We start from the raw sequence: 17,661 nt of genomic DNA on the forward strand, positions 1-17,661 counted from the left end.
GCTGCAGTATCCCGCTGACTGGGTGGCGGGTCCGGGATTTTTTTGGACTGAAAGGGGGGATGAGAGAATGGGATGGAGTAACCTCCGGCGATAATTCGAAGCACCCATCGGTCCTGAGTGATACCTTCCCAGGCTTTTAGGTGCTTCGAGAAACGACACCCGACTGGCTCCGGAGCAGCACAGCCGGGCAATCCCTCATGGACTATGAAAGGCTGAAGAGCCACGAAAGGACTCGCGGTCTCCAGTGTTGCGAGGGCCTCTGCCGCCTCTGGGACAGTGTCTTCCGTAAGAATTTCCCCCTCCTCTGCCTCTGGAAGGGGAATCCTCCTGCTGAGAGGAGTAAGGCTTCTGAGATCTACGGAACCACATCTTCCCTCCTCTTTTAGCCTTGGGATAAGGCCGAAAGGGAGTGAAAAATTGTGCCCCTACGGCAGTCAGAGTCTTACCCTCCTGTTCACAGCAGGTTAGTGTGTCCTTTACCTTGGGTCCAAACAGGGAGGACCCATCAAAGGGGGCGTCGGCAAAGGAAGACTTGAAGGCCTCCACAAAATGACACAGGGGGAGCCAGGCTTGTCTCCGTAGAGCAATGCCTGTACTGCGCTTACTCGCCCCTTCGGCCGCATAAGAAATGAGCCTCATGGACGAGTTCGAGATGGACGACATTGTAGCCAGCTGAGAGCCATCTGGGCCAGCTCCTCAGGCAGGTTACCCAAGAGGGTATCGGATAACTCTTTAATCAGATCCCTCTGAAATCTGGTAAAGTGCGTAAGGTAGTTCAAGGACCTCAAAGTAAAGGCCGCTGAACTGAGGGTGCGCTTGCCATACCGATCCATGCTCCTAGACTCCTTATTAGGAGGATGGATGGACGTCGAAGCCTCTGCTACATCTTGCTGGGTAGCAGATGCCACCACCAAAGCATCTACAGCCACACCTTTAGTTAGAAACTCTTTTTCAGGGGGTGCCGAGGGAAACTTATTCGGACGAGCAGGCACCGGTTCCACAGAGTCTGGGTGTTCCCATGCCCTTCGACAGATCAAATCCAAGAGCTCATCGAAGGGCGGAGACACCCAGGAGGCGGAGGGCTGAGCCCCGAAGGCCTTCAGGAACACTGACTCATCAGCAGAGGGAGGTTTGGACTGTCAGCCGCCTCGTTGTTTTAGGGCTTCCAGGATGTCTGCAAAGGAGACATCATCCGAGGACGACTTAGGGGACCCCTCTGCATCATCGAGATCAGTGTCTGATGTAAGAGACTCATCAGGGGAGTCAACGTGCTTCCTCTTGCACGATCTCTTCCTGGGGGGTTCTTCCGAAGAGGCTTCAGAAGGACCTCCAGGAGGGGGAGAAACCCCGGCGGGGGTAACCTGAGGCCCGGGGCCTCCGCTGTCTAAGGACAGGGGGACTGCCAAAGACCCAGTCTCCGTATGCAGGGAAGGCGCTGGGGAAACCGTGGAGGTAGCCAAGGAAGATTTGGCTAATGCACTCCTTATAGCCCTGAAGACGGGACCACCAGAATCCTGGGAGGGTCCCACCTCCGTGGCCACGACAGTGGATGGCACTCCCGCCGCCGACGCACCAAGAGGGAGACTTGGGACCGAAAGCATCAATCCCGAAGCCTCCCCCCAGGGCCGAAGGAAGAAGTCCGTGTACTGAACTCCGACCCAAGAGCCGGAGTTGGAGCAAGGGTCGGGCCCAACCCTAAAACCTCCACCGGTTCCATCAGTGCCGGCTCCAACGGTGCCGGAGCTGTTGGAGGAGGAACCACAGTAGGGGAGTGGACCATCGGCTCCGAAGCCGAATGGGCTGGAGCCAAAACTAGCTTTTGGAACACCGGAGACTGGAAGAGTCTAAGGAGCACCCTGTCGATGTCTGAATCAGACATCTTGGATGATCTAGAGGATACCGATCGGGCCCGAACCGATTTCTCCATCGGCTCCGAAGGGCTCGGGGACTGGCTCCGAATGGACTCTACCACTATCGGCTCCGAGGGAGATCTCAAGGTAATTTCCCTCGGTGCCGATAAGGATTTTGGCTCCGAAGGGGAAGAGTCTGAGCCGGTAACCCTTATCGGCTCCAATATCAGTGGAGCCGATGAGGGTGACCCGCCTCTCGATGCTCCAGTCCTCGGCTCCAAAACCAGAGGGGTCGAGGCTGGAGGCATCGAGGTAGACCATTCCGCCCTCGGCTCCGAAGTCCGTGGAGCCGATGGAGAAGTCTGCTTAGATTTTTTTGCAGTCGGTTCCGACTGACTGGTCGGAGCCGACACTTTCTTCTTTTTAGAAGGAGAAGGAGAGGAAGATAAAGCCTCCTCGAAGGATGGCTTGATTAACCCTTTCAGGATTAATTTGTTCTTCCTCTCCTGGAGGACTCGATGAAAAGGCGTGACACATGCTGCACGATTCTTGAAGGTTCTTAGCGCCTAAGCAATAGACGCACGAGGAGTGGTCATCCGTTATGGACATTTTGAAACCACACCTCGTGTATTTCTTAAACCCGGAGGGTGTGTTCTTTAGACATAGTTGTCTACAAGCAAAAAGAAGGGTTACAGCAAATAAAATATCCCTACTTTAATATTTAAAATTTTAAATAAAATATATTTTTATACTTTTTTTTTCTTTTTTTTAAATACAGTAAAAGAAACGATTTTACAAAGAAGAGAGATAGAGGGTCAAGACCCTCTAACTTAAACGGGTACTTGACCCACACACACAAAAAACCAAGGTAGTAGAAACAACAGGGGAAGGCCCCTCTAACTTAAACGGGAAACCTTCCCTGACAGGAAAAAACACGAAATCCTCTACCAAAATACCAATGCACACTCGTATAACAATAGCAGCTTTTGGATTTAAATCAAGCAAATTTCTGACAGGAAAAAGCCTAAAATAGTATTTAGCCCAGCCAAGTTGAGACCACGTCTAAGCTTTGAAAGCGGCAAACGAGATCTGGGGGATTAGTGGTGGTGCATCCTGGGATAAAGATAGCTCAGCCAATAAGAGGCCTCGCTCTATAGCATAAGCGTGCCGAGTCGGAGCCAAGGGATCGGCTCCGAGCCCATCAGTACAGAATGTAGGCGAGATAGGATCACATAACATCATAACTTTGTTACCTAATGTTGTCAATCTTCATTCATTCTTGACAGAGTCCCCAACCACTTTAGATCCTGGACGGCCCTAAGGAAGGATATTCGCAAGGACCATAGAGCTAAAGGATGCTCTTCTCCAGGTGACCATGGCTAATTTGTAATGAGTGATAAAGGTATGAGGAGTGGCCCAAGTTACAGCTGCACATATGTCTTCCATATTCCATAGAAGCTCTGGAGTGGAAGACCACTGAAGTGGAAACAGATCTTGTAGAATGAGCTCTAACTTTGGTTGGTAGTTTGAGTTTATTCTGATTGTATAGAAAGGTAATGCAGTCTGTTAACCATTTTGATAAGGTGACCTTTGAAAAAAGTTTTCCCAATCTGGTACCTAATAAAGATAAAAATAGTTGGTCTCTAGGACTTTGTTCTGTCCAAGTAAAAATGTAATTGTCTGTTTATGTCCAACATATGCAAGCAGTATTTTCCTTTGAAAATTTTGGAAAGAAAACTGGTAAGTCTATGGTCTGCTTAATATTGGACTCTGATACCACTTTAGGAAGGAAGGAGGGACTGGTTCTGAGTGATACTCTTTTTTTGTGGTGCTTGATTCACACACAAAGCCTGTAACTCTGAAATTCTCCTAGCTAATGTGATAGCTACTAGGAAGAGGGTCTTCCAAGGTAAAAAAAAAAAAAAACCTGAGGTCACAAGTGGCTTCTGGCTTGAAGGGCTGATGAACTAGGCATTGTAAGACTAAAGTCAAGTCCCAAGGCACTATCAGATCTTTGAAAGGTGGTTTCAAATGCTGAGTGCCTTTAAGAAAATTTTGCAAAGGCGATGAGACATCAAAGAATGAGCATCAAAACAGTTATGAAAATTCAAAATGGCAGTTAATGAACTCTAATGGTAGATGTTAAGGCTCCCAATTGAAATAAGGTGACTAAGTATTCCAGGATCTTATCAACTGGTGCCAAGAAATGATCAATGCCATTTGTATCCAACCAAAAAGAGAATCTTTTCCATTTGTTTAGGTACATTTTTCTGGTGGATGGTTTATGGGTAGCCAGAAGTATCTTCTGCACTGGGGAGGATACGTTGTTTTGCCTGGCAGTTACTAGAATTGGAGAAACCAAGCTGTCAGCTTGAGATGTTGAAGGTTGGGATGCACCAAGCCCTAAGGGTGAGATAGCAGGTCCAGAGTTGGATCCAGAGTCCACGGGCGGTGAACCAGATGAGGCCAAAGAAAGGGAAACCAGACTTGACAGGGCCAGTAAGGTGCAATGAGAATCACTTTGCTTCTCAACCACTGGGTTTTCCTTAGAAACTGGGGAATTAGAGGAATTGGGGGAAAAGGCATATAGACGTCCTGGGGGCCAATCATGAAGAAGTGCATCTCTTGGGGATTCCCCATGAGGAGGAATTAGGGCAAAGTAGCTGCTGCATTTGTGGTTTATGGAAGAAGTGAATAGGTCACAGCAAGGCTGACCCCGTTGAAGAAAGATCTTTGTTGCTACATTGGGACTGAGAGACCACTCATGAGGCAGAAGGATACACCTACTTAGTTTGTCCATAATCATGTTGGAGTTCCCCAGGATATGCGTTGCTATCGGAAAGCGGTTGGAGGTGATTTCCCATTGCTAAACTCTTAGGACTTCCTGACAGAAGGTAGGATCTGGTACCCCCTGTTTGTTGATATACCAGACCATGGACATGTTGTCTGACTGGCTAGCAATTGTCCCTGAAGGAAGGGCAGACTGAAATGCTTGCAACGTTAAAAGCACTGCCCTCAGTTCTAGGACATTGATGTGCAAATTGGCCTCTTGTGGTGACCAAGTGCCTTGGACTGTCTTGCCTAGAAAATGCTTCCCCCACCCTATCTGGGAAGCATCTGTGGTCACTATGGCCTTGGGCTGAGAGGGGGGAAAAGGGACAACTCCATAAATTTTCTTCTGGCTTCATCCATCAAGATAAATCTTTTTTGCAGCAATTTTTTATTAAGACTGGATGGGACATGGGGTGTGTTAGAAGTGGCCATTGTGACACCAAGAGCCATTGAAGCAGCCTCATGTGATACCTTGCTAGGGGAACTAATGCTATTGTTGCTGCCATGGATCCGAGAAGTTGTAGTACCAGACATACCTCTCAACCTGGAATCATCAAAAATCTGGACAAAGGCCCATGAAAAGAGGTACAAACCTGTACGTTGATTAACAAAGTTTACATACATAATTATGTAACCCCACCCACTCCAATGGAATTGTGGGATACCAACTTTCAAATGCAAACTGATGAACAGACAACCAAAATATGCCCCCCCCCTCCCACACACACACACTGCAAACAGATATACCAGCAATGACAAGCTCCATATGCACACGGTAATTGCAAAGCAAATGGATAGCTCCAGCAAACATATACCAGCAATGACAAGCTCCATATGCACATTAATTGCAAAAGAAATGGATAGCTCCAACAAACTTGCAAACGGCTTGTGCAACATGTTAGTAAATGTATCAGACTACTTTGCTATTTCAACATATCAATTAGAAAGAAATATAGCCATTTATAATTAGTGAAAAGAATTTAGGAATTGTGCAATAATTTATTTTATTTGTTCTGTACTTGATAAACCAGCAGGAAGGAAACTTTCACCTTAATGAACTGCCAACAACTAAACTTACAGTATTCAAATGACCCTTAACTAGTCACAATGAAATGTATCTTTGATTTATACTTTTTGAGAACTCTATGCCTCCTAATATTCCTTCACCCAAAGACTATCCTGACTCTGCTTCACTAACATTAGCATTTACCCAATTTCTAACCCCTTAAGCTCTATCTTCATTCATCAAGTTCAAAGTACTAGTATCAATATGGAGACAAAACTATCTGGAAGCAAACACTGCAGTGTAGCAAATGGATAACTCCAACTTACAGCTTTCAATAATGGCAATATGCACTTTCAAATGGCTTGTGCAGCAACAATAATAATTAAGTTTACCAAAACAGCACTCTCTTGTACAACTCACACTCCTGTAAAGGAAATGGATAGCTCCAGCATGAACTTGCAAATGACGAGTGTACAGAAATAATTAAGAACCGGACCTTCCTTACAACAATAATAACAGCAACTCGCACACAAACATTGCAAATGGATATATCAGCAGTGACAATATGAGGAGCTCCAATACGAACTTGCAAAATGACAAGCTCCATATGCACACTGTAAAGGAAATGGATAGCTCCAGCACGAATTAAACGGCTTGTGCGATATTGCAAATGGATAACTAACTTACAGCTGCTTACTATCATCAGCATCGACAGTACGAATTTGCAAATGGCTTGAGCAGCAATAATAATTAAGTTTACCAAAATGGCAATCTCTTGTACTTACTTGCAAAATGGCAAGCTCTTGTGCGGACACAGCAGCAATAATAAAGTTTAACAAACATACTTGCAAAACGGTAAGCTCTTGTGTGGACACAGCAGCAATAATAAACAAACTTACTTCCAGTAATCTCTTGTGCAGACATAGCAACATTCCAGCAGTAATAATTAAGTTTAAAAAACTAACTTGCAAAATGGCAATCTCTTTTGTGGGTGGAAGGAAGAGGAGCACAGATAACACATTACTAAACACAAAGACACACCCCCTGCGGTCCTCAGCTTCATGAGTAATGCCAACATGTTGGAATTTGGCTGACATAGCAAGCGCCCCCTGCACTTGATGACATAAGCAAAATGCACCAAAAAAATTGCAAAACCCAGGAAATTAAAGGGGCCACTCGGAAATTCGTGGCACCCCATTATTTTGACCTCAAAACCGGTAAATACCGAATTCAGTATGGTACCTGATGAGCAGGAACTTTGTCTTGGGAAAGAATCATTTATAGTTGCAATCTTAGCTTTAACAACCTGTGATGAGGAAAGGAGGCCACACAGGATATTGTATTTAGTCTTGCTCCGATGAATTCCAGGCCCTGCATGGGAGATGGTTGTGATTTTACTTTGTTGACTGAAATGCCTAAAGATTCAGCAAGATATAGAACAAAGTCTATGGGGCAAAGCAGTAGATGCCTGGAGGGGCGGTGAGGAGCCAGTCATCTAGATATGGAAACACACAGAATCCCTGTAGTCTCAAATTAGCTGCTACCACTGCCATGCATTTGAACACCCTGGGGGCTGTGGTGAAGCCGAAGGGCAGTGCTTGAAACTGGTAATGACTGGCTCCTAGCAGGAAGAGGAGATATCTTCATCCATCTTTATGTGGTAATATGTAACCTGAATATCTATAGAGCACATCCAATCATCCTTCTCTAGCAAGGGAAGGATAGATGGAACAGTGAATTTTGTCTATTGCACAAGTTTGTTCAATAGGCCAAGATCCAAGATTGGCCTCCAGTCCCCTGTCTTTTTTGGCACTAAAAAGAATCTTGAGTAGAATCCGGATCCTATCTGGTCTGGTGGGACTGCATGGATGACTTTTTTTTTTAAACAGCTTTTGAACTTCTAATACTGCTAGATCCCTCTGACTGGGTGGAAAATCTGGGAAAAGACTGAAGGGAACGCAGTAACCTCTGGTGATTGTCTGCAGCCAGGAATCTGATGTTATTGTGAGCCAGGCTGAATGGTGGAGAAAATCTTCTCTCAACTGCTTCCAGAGGTAAGCAATCAGGCCTCAACTTAGGAACAATGGTAAGGGTATCCAAAATAAGAATCTCTGGACCCCTGGTTATGTGGACCCCTCTGCCACTGGAGGGGCGTCTTCCAGAAGAGCTCTTCCCTCTGCCCTGGGGGGGAATACTCACCACGTGTCCTGAAAAGGCCCTTGGGTCTTCTTGAACCACATTTTTCCACTTCTCTGATTCCTGGAGTAAGGTCATTGTGGAGTGGGAAAAATGCACACCCACAGCAGAAAGGGTCTTCCCATCCTTTTCACATCTGGCTAATGTGTGTCTAACTTTTCGGCCAAACAATGAAGTAGCATCAACAGAAGCACTGAAAGGATGACTTGAAGGGGTCCGCAAAATCACACAAGCACATCCAGGTGTGGTGCCTAATGGCAGCACCTGTACCCACTGCTCTAGACGTCCCTTTGGGTGTATGCACAATAAGCCTCATGGACAAATTCGAGATGGACTCCAGGGTGGCAAGCTGAGAGGCAACCTTATCTCAAACCTCATCAGACACTGCTCCTGCAAGGGTATCTGAAAACTCAGTTATCAGATCCCTTTGGAGTCTAAAGTGTGCCAAGAAGTTAAAGGACTGAATAGCAAAGGTTGTCGAAGCAAAGACCCACTTCCTGAATCTGCCCATCATAGAGGACTCTCTGTTAACAGGATGGACAGTTGAACCCTCTTTGGCGAGTTCCTTTCTGGTGGCCTCCACCACCAGGGCATCCACTGCTAGAACTTTAGACCAATGGGACAGATCCTCTGGGGCTAAAATTTTTGTCCAGTTTCTGGGGAATAGGCTATATGGTGTCAGGAGCCTTCCACGCACACTGAATGATCAATTTGATTAGTTCATCAGTAGGCTGGGTCACCCAAGAAGTAGATGGATGAGCAAGAAAACAGATTCCTCAGAGGATGGATTTGAGGGCTTACAATCACCTCTCTATTTTAATATTTCCAGGATGTCTCTAAAGGAGACATCTTCAGGGGGTGACCATGGGGACCCTTCCCCTTCATCGTAATTTGTATACTCAGTGACTGACTCTTCTGGACAATCCAGGTGCTCCCTCTCTTGCATGATCTCTTATGGGGTGGCTCCTCAGGGGGAAGTTCCGAGGATGACTCCTAAGACTAAGGATCCTGAACTAGGGTATTTTACTGCTCTTGTGTCCGCTGTCCAGATGTAGTAGATTGTGATAGCTGGGAATAGAAATATGGCACTCCAATGGGGATGGAACCAACTGGGAGCCTGCTGAGGCTAAAGCTGTCACCATAATCTGGAAGGCAGGCTTGCCCGAAGAGGGATGGGAGCCCAGAACCAGGGTTCACTCCTATGAGCCACCTCTCAGACTAGGAGCCGAGAGAAGACTTGAATCTACCATGGTCCCGAGTCACAGACAGTGCTGTAGAAAAAAATTGGAGCCAATCCAAGGATCCTGGAACAGGCAGCCAAATCTCAAGCCCATGGGTGCAATGGTTGCAAAGGAGCCAAAGACTACAAAGTAGTTTCCAGCACCGAGGTGAGAGCCACCTTCTGTACTAAGGCAGTTGGCACCGGGACCATCAAAGCAATGGGCTCCAAGACCTGGGAGGAGGTTGAAGGAGGAATATATGTAGGAGTCCTGGGAGAATAAGCCTCAGCTCTGGGAGGGAGGGAGATCCAAGAGGGTGCAGGAAGGCCTCTGGCTGCCAAGAACTGAGCCACTAATCTGACTACATCCAATTCTGATAGACTCCTGGAGGAATGGATTGACATTCCTGAAGGAGATTTGGGTCTTTCCACAAAGGGACTCAGCTGCTAACCCAAAAAGGGGTCTATTGAAGGGGAATATCTAGTCCGGGGAGTACTTATAACATTGACCTTCAGCACCGTGGTCTGCTGAATAGAGGGAGAAAATGGCACTGAATGAGTAGATGGAACAATTGTCAGTGCCAGAGAGGCTGCTGGCACTGAAGTCATGGTTGGTGCCAAAGTGGTTTGTGTAAGATCAATAGTAGATGGAACTGTTACTGATTTTGCTGCCTTCGGTGCCACAGCAGAAGACAATGACATTTTTGGAACTTTTGCATTCGGTTCTAAAGAAACTGTCGGAACCCAGGATTTTTCAGATTTGGAGTCATGTACCTTAGGGGAAGACAGTACCGAATTGCTCCTTTTTTTTTTGCCTCCGACTTTGGAGATTTTGAAGTCTCTGGCTCAAAGAGATTCACTAAAGGGACACTTTAATAAGCCTTTGAGAATTAACTTGTCATTTTTCTGCAAGAGTTCGGGCACTGAAGCCCTTAATATCATCACAAGGAGGGTGAACTTCCAGATGAGGGACACTCAGACAGCTGACGCAAGAAAGATGCTCATTAGAATTGGGAATCTTTCTGCCACAATCCTTACACTGCTTAAACCCAAATTTTCCTTTTTGTTTCTCTGCCATGTCCAGTCAAATCACATGACACACACTTGCTCATAGTGAAAAAAGGGGAAGAAACGGTATTGAAGAAAAATAGTTTAATATAGTAAAAACCTCATAGAGCAAATACGGTACATGTAGAATACCACACAGGTAATGGAAGGAAAGCAGCAGCAGAAAAAATACCAATGATGGTATTAAAAGGTTACCAACTGTAAGAGAGAAGAAGCATAACAGCAGAAATGGTAAAGAAGAAATACCCTGAGGTAAAAGCAGGGGCAGAAAGCTTCAAGGGGTCAGTCACACACAAAAGACTTAAATGGCAGTAAGTATTAGAGAGTTTTTAAGTAATATAATTAGACAAATACAAAAATGCTTAAGCACTTAGCTGAGAGCATCGGCTGATGCATCCAATTTTCTATGTGGCAAATCAGATCCGAGGCAATGGGAAGAGGCAGTATGGGTTACAGCCTTAGCTCAAGAGTTTTTGGCTGGCACAAGCTTTGTATAACGACCAAGTCTGTTCCAAGAGTTCAGAACCAATTTGGCACATGAAGCAGCAGTGCTGTCAATACTACTGGGGGGGGGGGCAGCACAGTTAGATCTGACATCAGGACCAGGAACAACAGTGACAGCAGAAAGCTCAGGCCTCAGAGTCAAGGATGAACATAGCTCCAAGTGGGCCTGAAGAAAGGATCACATCAGCTGTTCCTGATCTAATGGTTTGAGGCTCCCAACTGACCTAGCAAACATAGATGAGGAAGCCACCAAACATGGCTTGGACAACATCTTAGTGGTTATCAAAACCGAAAAACAGATCTGGAAGGGTGAAGTTTGGACCCGAGGACAGAAGGATGGTCCTGAAGAAAACACCCGAGTAATCAGACAGAAAGGAGACTGGTGTGTCTGCCCAAAGAGGCAATAGGGTGCTTAGCTGTATGCTCAAGGTAGGGAAGCTGGATGACTCAGACTGACAGTACTCGAGATTGGGCCAAACTGACACAGAAGAACCCAAAAAGGTCAGTACCGAAGGAAGGTGTACCTTCAGCTCCAGCTGTCCATCAGTAGATGAGGAACAGTGTTTACACTTTTTCTGCTCTTTTCCACAGGACTTCAACTTGTCCCTAGACCATGCGTTCTTCTATTTTTCTGGTTTCTTGCTGTGGAAGGAAGAGGTTGAAACAGCAGAAAAGTGCTGAAGAAGGTCCTTAACAAGTCTGGCTTTCTCCATTGATGGTTTCTGTGCCAAAAAAGCATGTAAGCGTGACATTCTGTGTTCTAGTGCATCATACCAGAGCAGTAAATGCATTTTTTTGCGGGAGGCTCACAATATCAGTTTGTACCCACAGGAAGCACATTTTTTTAAACCGTGAAGCCTACTCCATGTTCAGGGTAAGATGAAAACTTATATAACTCAATGCACAGTGCTACTACAGGATAGAGTGGGAAACACCAAATGCCACCTCACCAAACACTGACTAGAAAAATACTACACACTTGCTGTAAATTATTTTAACCCTATAAGAATTAGCTATTAAATATTAACTATAAAAACTAGTAAAAACCTTAATACAACTTACAAAAACACACAATAATGTACACCTACCACAAACTAATACTACGCTAACAGAAACAAGACTAAATGTAAGATGACAAAATATCCAAAAAAAGGATACAAAGCTGATGGAGCTCTCAACCAAATTCTGAACTCAATGCTGGCAAATGAGATCCAAGGGATGGCTGTTAGAGAAGAGTATTATGGGTGGAGAAGGCAAAGCTCGTAGGTTTATAGGTAGGTACTAGGCTATCGGTCCTAGGGCCTATACAAGCAGAGCCAAAAAGGTACTCTGGCTTTCGCCACCCAAGAAAATTATTTTCCTGTGCCAGTCGAGCAGAGCCACAGAGGTGATCCCCGGAGTGAATTTCCTATTTCCCATCCAATCAAGATTTTTCTTGAAGAGTGCTAATGAGGAGCTTTGTTTGATATAGATAGGTAGTTTGTTCCAGAGTATGGAAAGTCTCTAGAACAGGAATCTATCCCTCCAGCATGTTCTGTTTATTGTGGTGACAAGATTTAGGTCCCTAGAGCATGTAGCTTGGTGGGATTGGGATTTCTTTAAGTGGAGCATGTCCAACAGCTCTGGGTTTGGCATAGCTTTGTATGTTGGGCAGAAATTGCCTCTGAGTAGGCGATATGCGATGGAGTAAAGCTGGAGTTTTTTGAGACAGTCTTCATAGGGCATCTGTTTGAGGCTGGTAATCCTCTTTGTGAGGTATTACTGCGGGCTTTCCAGTTGTTGTAGATATCTTGTGAGGTACATACCAAAAGGGGTGTTGTACTCTATAATGGGTCTAATGAGTGATGAGTAGAGGAGAACAATGACCTCTTTTTTCCTGGATGAGAAACCTTTTGTGATGAGGTGTGCCATGTAGAAGGATTTCCTGACTACTGTGGCAATGTGATTATCAAAGAACAGACTACTGTCCACCTGTGTCCCAAGGTCTCATCACACTTTTGGTGTTAGGTAGACTACCACCTAAGTGGTAGCTCATGGGTACAGAGTTTTTTACCAAAGGGGATGACCATGCACTTTTTGGCATTGAGCTTGAGGCCATGGCTTTGACACCAGGCATCTGTCTCAGTGAGGCCCTTTTGTAGGATGTCCACATAATTAGGAGTTTCAATTATGGCTCCTAGTTTGCAGTCATCTGCAAACTTCATTAGCCAAAGACCTTCTGTGTTAGCCTGTACTTCAGAAAAGTAGATACCAAACAGGAGAGGACCCAGGACTGAACCCAGTGGTACTCCACTTGTCACTGGTCTGAAGTCAGATTTGGAGTCTGCTACTTTCACAGTGTGGGTTCTGTCAGTGAGCCATTTGGCAACCCATCTTGACACACAGGGATTTATACCTAGTTTAGCAAGTTTATCTATAAATTCCAGAGTGGGGGATGGTGTCAAAAGCCTTGGAGAGATCTAAATAGGCTGTGCGAACCACCTTACTCTAGTCTACGGCTTTGGTGACTGCTTCAAAGTCATTCAGGTTTAGGAGACATGATCTGCCTTTTACAAACCCAAACTGGGTGGTATCCACAGTTTGGAGATTACCAATGTCTTTGTTTATAAGTTCCATGATGATATGTTCCATGGCCTTGCAGACCAGGCTCATTAGGCTAATGGGGCAGTAGTTCCCAGGGTCCATGGTGGCTCCCCCCTTTGTGGAGTGGGATAACCATCTCTGTGCACCATTCAGTGGGCATAAAGCCTGAGGTGATGCTATGATTGAACATGGTGCTTAGGTGGGGTGCCAGTTCATTCTGTAGTTCATGTAGAACGCAGCCTGGGATGTTGTCAGGTCCCATGGATGCTGTGTTCTTGGCTTTGGAGAGAGTGGTTTTTAATTTTGCATTCTTCCGGTATAGAGATGGACCCTTTAGGGGGTGAGGGGGGGCTAAAGTTAGCACTGAACCTATCTGCCACGATGTTGGCAATATCAGTTGGTTCTGTATATTTAGTGCCATTGTGCTGTAAACTCAGAGCAGATCTGAGTGTTGCCATTGAGATTCTTGACATAGCTATAGAATGCTTTGTGGTTGTCTTTAGAATCAGTGGCGATTTTCTTTTCATAACTAGCTTTAGAGGATTTTATGAGGGATCTCAGCTTCTTACTGCAGCTGACCAGGGAGTTCTTCCAGTCATGAGTTTTTACTGTTTTTTTCAACAGTTTCTTTCTTCTGTTGTAGAGTTTGTTTATGGCAGGGGACCATCAGATTGGCTTCTTTTTTTTTTTTTTTTTTGAGGATAGCATTTTGGTTCTGTTAGGGATAGCGCGATCCATGCACTTATGTAAGTGCTTATAAAGTGCATTTGTGTAGGAATCAGCAGTTGTACCTCTAATGTCTGTTTGCATGGGTATCGTGATGTTTGCCACTTCTGTCTTAAGTGTGAAGTTGGCTTTGGAGAAATTTTTTTACAGTGGTTTCCCTAATGGGGATGGGGGGGGGCGGGATGTGGATGTCTAGGAGGCTGATTAGCTTGTGGTCGGATCTGACCAAAGAGGAATTGACCTCTTGGCATAGAACACTGGTCACCCATGTTGGTAATGACCAGGTCTAGGATATTTCTGCCCCTGTTGGTGTGGATAAGTTGGACCCAAGGCACTGGAATTTATGAATTCCAGAAAACGTCGAGCAAAAGAGTTGGTACATGAGTTGTTTTCCCAGTTAATGGTGGGTCAGTTGAAATTTCCCATTAGTAGGATGTTGGATTGTACCCTAATATTTCCAGTGTATCAAGAAATGTGGAGTGGGAATCCTGGGGCATGGTGGGGGATCTGTAGCAAGTTACAATTTGGATTGCGTCTTGCCCAGAGTTAGTTGCACTAGGATAATCACGGATGCATTATGCTGAGCAACTAGCCTGGAGGTGTGGATATTTTTAATGAATATGGACACGCCTCCACCTTTAGTGTTTCAGTCCAGGTTAGGTGGCCGAAAGGTGTGGTATGAATTATAGCCTGGTAATGCAGGGGTGTTCTCTGGAGCCTTGAAAAAGGTCTCTGTCACTGCACAGGTGTCGATGTTCTCCATTTTAAGGAATGTCTCGAGTGAATGCATTTTGAGGTTTAGACTTCTAGCATTGAGTAGCATTACCCTCAGATTTTGCTTGCTTGTACCTGTTACGGTGGTGAATTTGTCATTTGAACCTTGCCTAAAAGGGGCACTATAGGGGTGGCAAGAGCCTTAGCCAGTATCCAGAATCCCAAGGGTGACAGGTGCAGGCCATCTCTGGCAAAGCATTGTGGTCTGTCGATCATGTCATCCCAGGCAGACAGATACTGAATCCCCTTAGAATGACACCAGAAGCTTAGCCAATTGTTGAAGTCAATCATTTTGTCCTTGTACTGTGGTATCATTCTGGGTGATGGCAGGATGCTACTCAGGGCTAGGGTCATACCTGCCAGGGCTACAAGATCAGAGAGCTCCTCCATGTCTCTTCATGTGGTCCAGGGAGGTACGTCTCAGATCATTCACACCAACATGGACAATGACAGAGTCATATTTGTACTTGTTGTGGAGTGACCCAAGTGTGTGCATTATGTGGCAGATCCTGGTATCTGACAGACAGTTGACAGTAACTTTCTCCTTGTTTAGCCTGATGAATGGATCACCAGTGTGCCTGACTATACAGTCACCTATGACTAGAGTGTTGTGTACGTTATACCTTATGAGCTGTGGTTGAGTGGCACACTGAGTTTGTGGGCTGTCATTTGGGTTGTGTTGGGGGTTGGAGGTTGCATGCGTTTCTGCTTTGGAGGTCTCTGTTGCTTGAGCAGATTTTTATTGACAGCCTCCACGAATGTAGGTGTGCATTTTGTGTTGCCGTGTAGGTTTTGAGGGACTATGTGATAAGTGTGGTGTGGTGCAAGTGTTTACCTTCTCCTCTTGACTATCTAGTCCAGTCTTTGGTGAAGACAGCTTTGTTTCCAGTTTGGCTATATAAGTGCATCTCTCACAGGTTGTAGTGTTGGGTGGTAGGAGGAGAGGGTTGTCTGTGTACATTAGCCAATTGCTGCATTGCCCCAAGAACCCAGATTCATCAGGTAGGCAGGAGAAAACACAGGGAGCTGACCCTTCGATATGCCTAGATAGGTGCTTATTTATCAAGTACTAAAAACTGTTTTCCTCTAGACAAGTGAGGAAAGTTGAGTGATGTAGTGATTTGTAGCTTATTTAGTTCTTACAATGAGTTCTGAGCAAGTGCTGAGCTCAAAGAAACAGATTTGTGTGCTAAAACTAAAAAACTGGCTAGTTCTAAAGGAAAATTTGAAGAGCAGACTTTATGGCGCCATAAATAGTTTAACCCTAGCTAAGCGGCAATGCATAAAGTGTATATATTTTATTTAATATAACAGTAGCAAATAAGCAAACTGATTTAAACAAATTAACCAATAAAAATCTAAAAATTGAGCCCCGTTCCAGCAGTCTTAGATCAGACAAGTTCTAACTCCACACTCCTGCCACTTGGGTGCAGGGGAACCTTCTCCAAAAAAAGATGTCTTGATTAGTGCTCAAGTTATACAAACAAAGCTAGATTCAGAAGATCTGAATTTAGTCTATGCTACAGCAAACAAGGCGTACCAATTTCAGAAAGAAACAGTTCAAATAAGCAGGCACAATAAACCTTTAACCAGAAACTCCCAGCTCAGAAGGGCAGAATCTATCCTCTCCTCCCACAAGAGTGCAGACCACACCTTCTTAATGTAAAATAACTTGCCCGAAGCCCAAGTGCTTAAATCAGAAGGAATACACTTTTAGAATAAGACACTAAGCTTTCAATCAGCAACTCCCAACTTTGAAGGATGTAAGCTACCTGTCCTGCCACAACAGTGCAGACCAGAAACCTTCTTAACATAAAATAACTGGTCTGAAGCCCAAGTGCTTCAACCAAAGGCTTAGAATAACAGTTACAGTTTAATCAGGCTACTAACAAGCAGTAATAAATGCAGCAGAATAAATGCAATAAAGTAGGAAGAAACACAAATACAGTAAAAGTAGATGAATAAAGTGCAATTGTTTTATATAACAATAGAAAACGAGCAAACTGATTTAAGCAAATTACCCAATTAACAAGTAAAAAAAAAGCTCAAAACTGAGCCCTGTTCCAGCAGTCTTCAATCTGATAAGTTCTAACTGCACACTCCCACCACTAGGGTGCAGGGGAACCTTCTCCAAAAAACGGCCTGGATAAGTGCTTAAGTTATACAAACAAAGCTAGATTCAGTGTGCCTGAATCTAGTCTATGCAAACAAGGCACACCAATTTCAGAAAGAAACAGTTCATAAAAACAGGCACAATAATCCTTTAACCAGAAATTCCCTGCTCAGAAGGGCAGAATCTAACTTCTCCCACAAGAATACAGACCACAAACCTTCTTAATGTAAAATAAATGGCCTGAAGCCCAAGTGCTTAAACTGAAAGGCTTAGAGTAACAGTTACAATTTAATCAGGCTACTACCAAGCAAGAATAAATGCAATTGAGTATGTTTAAGAAGAGGCAAAAGAAAAATAAAGTGCATTTTTTAAGTGAAGTGGAAAGAGAGAGGAAGGAGCAGAAGAAAAATTCAAGGTTAAGAACCTAAGTGGGTTGGCCTTCTCAAATGTTCTTTCTGTATTAAGAAGAGTGAACACCAGACTGGGAGGGATGTCCCAGATGAAAATTTATAGCAGGGGCGGGCAACTGCAAAGCTACCAACTATAACAACTCTACAAGAATAGGGTGGAAGGGAGGGGGGAAAAACAGTTTCAAGACAGATAAGAAACAAAACAATGCCAGAAGATTCTGAAAAGATCAGGCTGAACAAATTTAGCTCAATTACCTCTAATCCAGCAAATTAGCACAGAAATAAGGGTTTATGGTTCAAATATGAAAACTGTACTTTCCATATTTGTGTACTGCAATATAAACCTAATTGGCTGAAGTATCATTCTGAAGTTGATAAAG

This window comes from Protopterus annectens, chromosome 2.part1, assembly GCF_019279795.1.
Source record: "Protopterus annectens isolate FY-2018-M chromosome 2.part1, PAN1.0, whole genome shotgun sequence".
In the NCBI taxonomy this organism is placed as follows: domain Eukaryota; kingdom Metazoa; phylum Chordata; order Ceratodontiformes; family Protopteridae; genus Protopterus; species Protopterus annectens.